Genomic DNA, 9,351 nt, shown 5'->3' with positions numbered 1-9,351 from the left:
TGTGAGTGGGCTTTCTCTAGTTGCGGTGAGTGGGGGCTACTCTTCGTTGCAGTGCGCAAGCTTCTCATTGCAGTGGCTTCTCTTCTTGCAGAGCACGAGCTTTAGGCACGTGGGCTTCAGTAGTTGCAGCACACGGGCTCAGTAGTTGTGACTCACGGGCTCTAGAACACAGGCTGAGTAGTTTTGGTGCACAGGCTTAGTTGCTCCGTGGCATGTGGGATCTTCCCGGACCACGGCTCGAACCCGTGTGCCCTGCATTGGCAGGCAGATTCTCAACCACTGTGCCACCAGGGAAGCCCTGGAGATTTTCTTAAGTTTTGCAAACCATATAAATACTCGCTGAAGTAACGTTCTCTTGTGGCATAAACAATTTTAACCAACATTTTTACACAGATGGGAAGATCACGCCCCTCCTCAGGATGAGGCCCTGCCTGGATGGAGTACCTGCAAGACAGAGCAAGTATTTCATCTTAGAGAGTACTTAGGAGAGAAACCCCATTTCACTTTACTGAGGAGGGCAAAATTAGTCTGGAAAGTTCTCAGAAGTAGTGTTCTACCTGCTCTTTCTGTTGACCACCCTTATCCTCACTCAAGGACCCAGGCGGATGGAGTCACCACTGTCTGGATCATAGCAGTCCCTGCGGCAGTGCGAAGATATATGTACTCTGGAGGGTCTCGAAACAGCAATTACGTGCTCCAACTCAATGCAGCTGTAAGTTTTGCTTACACCCTGCTGGCCACAACAAGCCGTAGGAGCCCACGCACCCACCAGAAGGCATACCTTCGAGGTCAGCGGGCGCTGCGAGCTCAGCGCTGAGTCCTTCACCAGCTGTCCCGCATCGCGCTCACGCACCACGTGGAGAAGCGCTGGAGGCCCCACCGAGTGTTCAGCCCGCAGTACTTCCGCTGCCAGGCCACCGCCTCCTGCATCCCTGCGCACCGCCTCGACCAGCTCCCGCGGCCCGCCGCCATCAAAAGCCTCCCCAAGTCCTTCTCCGTGGCCAGCGGCGTTCATGACGCACGGGCGAGCCTGCTCACAGGCCAGTGGGAACAGGGACGGCGGCAGCAAGGGCAACAGCCTCCAAAAGGTGCGAGCCGACCCGCCCCCGCCCCGAGCACGCCCTATCCCCGCCCCCATCCAGTCCACACTCCTTTCCAGAGGGCTTGCGTTGGGGAACCGCTCCCGGCCCGGCGCTGAGCCCGGCTCTGGATGCGGGGAAGACTTTGGCCACAGAGCCCCTCCTGCGAAGCGTGGGCGCAGCCAGAGTGATGTCCACGGAAGGACAGTGGGCCGTGTGGGGTACTGCGGCGGTCTTGGCAGGACAAGGCCGGACCCCATGGTGCGGGAAAAGCCGTCCGGGGGTGCTCTGCCTGGCCCGAGCCCGGCCTCTCGGGAGCCGTCCCTGGGTAGCTGAGAGCCCTGGCTCCCTTTTAATTTGTAACAGAAGACTTTTCACCCCTTTGGTGCACTTCTATGGGGCCGTCCGGGAAGCCTCCAGAGGGCCAAGCGGTGAGTCGACATCAGCTGTGGGGACGAACTTGAGCCGTTTGGAGAGGGAGGCAGTTTAAGGCAAAGATGGGAGAGAATTCGCTTTCAGAGTTGACTCTTTCACCGTGTTTGTTTTAACTGTATCTCATTTTAAGCTTAAGCAAACACAACTTCGGTGATAGATTGGGAAAGAGAAGTTTCAAGGCCGACTGCTAAGTTTTGGCCTGCGCACCTGAGTGAATTAAGATGTTTATTGCTAAGTAGAATATTAGTGGTAACAGCTGGGTGAGAATGGAGAGGTTTCCTTTTTTTTGACGTGTTAATTGTCAATGCCTAGGTTTACCAGACTGAAGCCCAGGGGAAAGATTTAGGAGTCATCACCTTAGAGATGATGTGTGTCTCCGCGAAATCACCACGAAACCTTCTAAGAAGTGGGTTTCGTAGAGAACTTAAGAAGTCAAAGGACTGAACCCTTGAGTAATGTGAGTAAACGGTGTGTTTTATTATTTTTTAATCTTGGAGACTAACAATGCATTGGTATTATGATGGGAAATTGGTGAAGCAGGGAAGATGTGGAGTAACTGCAGGAGCAAATTCCCCGAGAGGGAGAGACGAATTAGGACACAGTGAACGCAGACTCACTTTGAAAAGCGTAAAGTACTAATTCAGGGAAGTTCTATTAGTAAACTGTGTCCTCTACAAAGAAAAACTCAGTTCTGACTTTAAATTGTCAAGATAAACGCTGAGGGGAAAAAAACCCATAGAAGTGCATTAAAAAATCTGAGCGATGACTTAACCTTAAGCTTTCTACAGCTTGAGGCATAGCACCAACACAATATAATTTAGATTAGGAGGTCCAGCTGATTTAGTGAACCTAAAATCACACCAAAAGAGTGCAGACTTCATTGGTAATGTTATTGTAAGGTTCTCCTGCCTGCTTCAAATTAAAAACTCTCCCAAGACTTCCTTCAGTTACAAAACAAAAAAATACGCTTTCATCAATATGCGTAATTTTACGTATTATATTCTGTACTGTATTATAGTATGAAGATGATCAGCTTGTCTCTTGGAAATTTGTGGTAACCACATTTTAGTAGTCCTGGGGTTTCGACAGAGCCCCTCTGGTTCCTGGGCTATTTCTCTCCTCCCACATAGCTACAATTCTATACAAATGGGATTGTACTCACCCTCCGTACCCCATTTCACTCTCGAACCTACTGCTCTATGGTATCAGCCTTGACTACTTCTGAAAATGTTGTTATTCCAGTGTCAATAATGACCACTGTATTCATCTGGTAATAAGGCTGTCATAGCAAAATGCCACAGGCTGGGTGGCTCAAACAACAGAAATTTATTTCTCACAGTTCTGGAGGCTGGAAGTCCAAGATCAAAGTGTCAGCAGGGTTGGTTTCTCCTGAGGCCTCTCTCCTTGGCTTGAGGATGGCTGCCTTCTCTCTGTGTCCTTATGTGGCTTTTCCTCTGTAAGGGTGCAACCTTGGTGTCTCTCTCTCTTTTTACGGGGACACCAGTCCTATTGAATTAGCTCCCCCCGCACCCCCCCCCCCCCCGCTTATGAACTTATTTAACCTAGGTTACCTCTGTAAAGGCCCTTTCTCCAAATACAGTCATGTTAGGGGTTAGGCCTTTGATGCATGAATCTTAGGGCCACACCATTTCGTAACAACTATCTTACTAATAAATTTGATGGCAATTCTGGCTTTACTTGAATAATGTGGTTTACTCTATGCTTTTGACAGTTCCCTCCTTAAAAAAGATTTTTGCTTAATCTCCCTCATTTTCCGTGATACTACTCTTTCTTTTTTTTTTTTTTTTATGAATTTATTTATTTATTTATTTTTGGCTGCGTTGGGTCTTTGTTGCTGCACACAGGCTTTCTCTAGTTGTGGCGAGTGGGGGCTACTCTTTGTTGCGGTGTGCAGGCTTCTCATTGTGGTGTCTTCTCTTGTTGCGGAGCACGGGCCTAGGTGTGTGGGCTTCAGTAGTTGTAGCACGCGGGCTCAGTAGTTGTGGTTCGCGGGCTTAGTTGCTCCACGGCATGTGGGATTTTCCCGGACCAGGGCTCGAACCCGCATCCCCTGCATTAGCAGGCAGGTTCTTAACCACTGCGCCACCAGGGAAGCCCACTACTCTTTCTTGTTTCTGCCTATTGCATTTATTTTGTTGGCCACTCCTACCTTGGTTTCAATTCAAATTCTTCTTCCCACATCTTCCCCTAACTGTTCTTAATCTCTAGGCTTTGTCCTGAGCCCTCTTCTTACCTCACTTGAAATGATTTCACTAAGGGGTATTAATCATGCCATTGCTCAAACATGATACGCTTACTACTGACACATCCTTTTACAACTCTAGTCCAGACCCTCCCTCTCTTGAGGTTTGGAATCATGTGTGTTCACTTTCTATTGAACATCCTGGAATTTATTGAACATCTCTGACTAGGACAGATGTATGAGCTCAAAAAGCAATAGGCACTCAATACATATTTGTTGAGCTCATTCAGAACACTCATTCATTCATTCAAAAATATTTGTTGATCACCTACTAAATAGCAGACACTGTTGTAGGTGCTTGGAATACATCAGTGAACAGAAGAGACCAAGGTCCTTGTCCTCAAGGAGATTCCATCATAGCAGATTACTGGCAATGACAGATAAATGCTAAATAAATTATACAGTATGATGGGTGATGTTAAGTACTTAGATTAAAGAAAAAGTAGACCAGGGTAGGAGGGATCAGGGATGGGTCAAGGGGCGGGTTGAAGGGTTAAATTAGGTGGTCAGGTGAACCTCATTGAGAAAGAGCGATTTAAACAGAGGTTTGAAGAAGGTGAGTGAATAAATACAGTTTACGAAAGGCATCTCAAATATAATACGTCCAAAACTCCACTGAACAAGTCTCTTCCCTAGAATTCTCAGTGTGGTTGCCATTCATTCTTCTACTAGAGTGATCATATAAATCTATCTGCCAAACTAGGACACAATGGAGAGTAAAGGATGGTACTACAGGCATTAACCAGCACATCCCCAGACAAACTTGGGTGTATGGATGTATGGGGGCCTGTCACCCCAGGCAGAAACATACGTCATTCTTGTCTTCTCTCACTCTCTCATCCCTCCCTTCCCCCTTATCTTCTCCCAGGAGATGACCAATTTCTTTTGATATTACCCAGAATATATGTCTTCCATTTCTAATACTGCTGTCTTAATTCCAGATATCTCAGGATCTCTGACTAGCATAGAGACATGAGCTCAAAAATGTTCTGAGTCTGTTCCTCCTCAAATCCCTTCCCTAGATCTCAGACGGACTCTTCCTAAACACTCAAATCTAATCCTGACACTCTCATTTAAAAAATGAGGAGTGAGGGACTTCCCTGGCCGACCAGTGGTTAGGACTCCACACTTTCACTGTTGAGGGCATGGGTTTAATCCCTGGTCGGAGAACTAGGATCCCTGCAAACCACATGGCGTGGCCAAAAAAAAAGTGAAAGGTTTGGGTAGAAAGCACATAAAGCACATACAGAGGCTGACAAGGCCCTTGCTGGTCCCAGGCCCCCTCCTCTGTTGCCTGTCTCCTACTCATGACTTGTATGTAGGCCAGCCCTGCCTGAGTGCCTATTACAATCTAGCCCTGCCAAATGGCTTCCCTGAAAGGTAAGAACATGGGGGTATCAAGCAGTTTATCTTCAAAACCCACAGTTTCTGTAATTTCAAGTCTGAAACTCAGTGTCTTACAAAGATTAAATGCCCATTATTGTCCTTAAGATGTGGGAAATTAAAAATATATCAGATCTCTCTCTAGTTCCTATTTCAGCCCAAATGAATCCAATTAGGTTTCACTGCAAACTATAAAATACGCTAGGCCTATTTCCTCTTTAAATTGATTATAAATGTTGATGCTCTTCAGTATAAGTGCAAATTAATCTAAGGAATTGCATGAAATTTTATTTCTTAATTAAGCAGTTTAGACTAAATTACTTAACTGCAATGACTACTCTGGCTCCTAAGGTTGTTCAAGGTCAGACAAATGTCATCAAATGTAACACAATGATTTTCTCCTTGGCACAGACTTTTTCGTCAAACTCATTTCACTGCTTTGGGCTTGAGAGGAGAGGTTGCAGTCTTGAGGCGGGGATCTCTAGAGACTGGGACCAGGATTATAGGAGGCAACACTAGGTGATGACATTCAGGCCAATTGAAGGAGTTTCTGGAAAATAGAAACGTGGCTTCCATTAAGCTAAGAAAGGAACTGGGGCCTTAGACTGTCCAGAAATTAAACTTTCTACTGATATACATCTGGCAATGCTTCAGTGAGCGCAATCCATTTGGTCAGCCAGATGGACCAGTCCTGGCAGCTTTTCAGTCTCATGCACAAAGCACTTCAGCCTGGGGAAGAAAAAAAAAATCCCCAAACAAAAATATAAATAGAGAAGACCCTAACATTGTGGCTAAACAATGGGGAAGACTCTTATAAATGAGGTTTCCACAACACTGTGCATTTCAGACATGCCAGCTGTTACCTTTTTTCTTTTTTGATTTTTAGTAGCTTATTTATCATGGGTGAAGGATGAGATTACTTATCGGAAGCTCCATGCTTTTGGCAGAAAACCTTTACAATGCTCAGTTACTCTCTCCTGGAGGAAAGAAGGCAATTTCTTGCCTTTTTCTGAGAAAATATACTAAATAATACCAACAAAGAACAGTGATAAGAATCTAAACTGAAAAAGATCTTTTGAAAATGCAAACTTCAATATCATGGGCTATCAAAGGAACTCTGGCTAAAAGGATAGACTCACCAAAGAGATTCTGTTTTTCTCATTTAGGAAGACTTACTCTTTTCTCACTTTCTAACACCATGAATCTAATTCAAGTTCCCCATTAGCTTGAATGAGAATTATCTTCTGTCACTCAAACTATGTGTCTGCGTTGAAGTTCATTGATCATCCTTCAGCTGAACTGCCATGGCTACTCAATAACCGTGGCCCATTCCCTACTCCTGAAGTCAAATGCTTAGATGTGAGGGCATGCCGTGCACTGAGGAATGTATGTTTCCTCCTTCCTCGCCCAGAGTTTGCTGAGAGAGAGAAATCCATTCTAAGCAGCCATCCCAATTTATGCCATTTGTAATTATGGACTTCTGAAGTTACTCTTAATATTTTAACTGACTAATCAATAGGTTACTTGGGGGGAGTTAGAGAGTGTAAAGTAAATGAAAAATGGTTATGTCTTTTACTTACTGAACTTTTTATCAAATACCTTTTTTTTTTGTCTTTAGATAAATACATTCTGCTAAAACTTAAAATATGGTCCTCCCTTCCCTCTCTCTTTCCCCCTCTTCTTTCTAGCAAAGATTTACTTAGCTCTCACTCTGTACCAGGTAACACACTGAGAGATTTGTGTGGATTATCAAGAAAATAAAGCGTTTTTGGTGAATTCCAGATTTATACACAAGCTGCCTACATTAGCTAAACTTCAAGTTTCCTCCATTATTTGCGTGTTGATGAGATGTCAAGTTCCAGATCAGATATCACGAATAAAAGTTCCCAGGTGGAGTATCCAGTTTTACATTTCGGTTTTAGTGGGGTTTTTTTTTTTGTGGTGTTTAGGTGTTTTTTGTGGTGTTCTGGCTTGTTTAGAGGACTAGATTCCTTAACCCAATCTCAACTCTTCATTCAAAAATATTGGGAATTTTCTTTCTTTATTTCAAGTGAAGAGTTATATGATTTTCTGTCCATTTATACCAGCTACTTTTCAGAATCAGTCCATTCTTTCATGTTTTTCTATCACTTCTGCATCCAGTCCTCTGCCACGACTGGCCTAAGTTCATGATAAAATCCTCAGAATTATGGCACACTAAAGTCTTTTTGGAGGGTTACTTTCAATGTTTTCCACCATGATGTGAGATTTTTACGTTCCTTATGTTGCTTTCGTGTACTGTCTTAGAGAAACAAATCCAGAATGCTGTGATTGGAATTCTTCAGGTTTGGGTCTTGTCAACTATCCCGTAGCCGATATTTTCAGGGAAACGAGGAATCTTGCAACCGTCAAGCCCTCAGCACATTTTCAAAGTGGGCCTAATTTGACCTTATCCCTTTATCCAGTACTTTCCTTTCTCAAAGGCTTCGTGCTGTTATTCATCCTTTTGTTGGCCAAAGCAAAAGCCAATTTAAAAAATCAAGTATACGGTCTAAAGCATTTTGACAAATATATGCATTTGTGTAACACTCACCACTACAATCAAGATGTAGAACATTTTCATCACCCCCAAAATCTCCCGGTGTCTCTTAAGGTCAGTTCCCCAACTACTCCCCATCCTGTCCTCAGGCAACCATTGATCTGCTCTCTGTCTCTATAGATTAGGTTGGCTATAAAACTACAGTTCTAGACTATTATACAAATTGAATCACACACTATGTGTTCTTTTGTGTCAGGCTTCTTTCACTCATCATATTGTTTTAAAGATTCATCCATGTTCTTGCATGTATTGGTAGTTCATTTCATTTTAGTGCTACTAATTTCCATCTTATGGATATACCACAATGTTTTTACACCGTCACTTGTTAAGGGACATACGGGTTGTTTCTGTTTTTTCTGTTTTGTTTTGCTACTCAAGTAAAGCTGCTATAAACTTACCTGTACAGACTTTGTGTGGATATATCAGAGCTCTTCTGCAAGGAGAGATATTAAAGGTATATTCAGGGGCCAAAGTTTAGATGCCAAAGGGAGGAAATAGGTAATATAAATGAAAGAAGCAGAATAATGAAAGAGAAAAGGGGGTGAGGACTGTAGCAGTTTGCCACAGATCCAATGTTTAGTTCTGTTTCATAATGAAACAATGTTAAGAAAACTGCAGTGATAATGTACCACAGCATCAAAAGAAAAGCACTATAGGGCAGCTCCTTCCTTGGATCAGGTAACAAACAGCCCTTTTAAGACTTTTTCCTTCCCACAGGCTAAAGTATCATTAAGAATGCATTGTTAAGAAAAATTTAGTTTTAGACAGTCTTGGGTTTGAATTCATAATCTGTACATGCTAACTGCATGACCTTAATCAAGCTTCTCCACATATCTGACCCTTTGTTTTTTATTAGCAAACTGGGGATAATAGTGTTACCCATTTTACAGAATGGAGGTAAGGCATAAAAAAAAATTAAAGCGTATCTGGAATTAGCCTAAATATTCTTTCTCTCACTTTGGCATAAGCTACAACTTGATTGTCTTCCACATGTCAGGCCCTGTGTGAGGTACAGTACTCTCATCATCTCTCTTTTTTTTTTTTTAAATTAATTAATTAATTATTTATTTTTGGCTGTGTTGGGTCTTTGTTGCTGCGTGCGGGCTTTCTTTAGTTGCAGTGAGCGGGGGCTACTCTTTGTTGAGTTGCGCAGGCTTCTCATTGCAGTGGCTTCTCTTGTTGCGGAGCATGGGCTCTAAAGCACAGGCTCAGTAGTTGTGGCACACGGGCTTAGTTGCTCTGCGGCATGTGGGATCTTCCCAGACCAGGGCTCAAACCCGTGTCCCCTGCATTGGCAAGCAGATTCTTAACCTCTGTGCCACTAGGGAAGTCCCTCATCATCTCATTTTATTAAATCTTCACCTCATTAGCTAGACAAGAAACTGAGGTTGAGCGAGGTTGAAGCCATGTGATGAAAGCAGAAAACGAGAACCACTAGCTGTGACTGGAATTTGCTTCCTCGAAGCATAAGTCAACAGCTGACAAGTTTCATTGACTGGGGTCCGTCTCTACATTTGCAAAAGGCTGGAGCTCACTTCTTTGCAACCATGTCACTTATGCTACTCGTCCATAACCTGCAGGTCTGATGTCCTCATGACAAGTTGGAGGCCAGG

The sequence above is a fragment of the Balaenoptera physalus genome, assembly GCF_965194825.1.
Source record: "Balaenoptera physalus genome assembly, chromosome: 6".
Classification (NCBI taxonomy): domain Eukaryota; kingdom Metazoa; phylum Chordata; class Mammalia; order Artiodactyla; family Balaenopteridae; genus Balaenoptera; species Balaenoptera physalus.
This window is presented reverse-complemented; position numbering follows the sequence as displayed.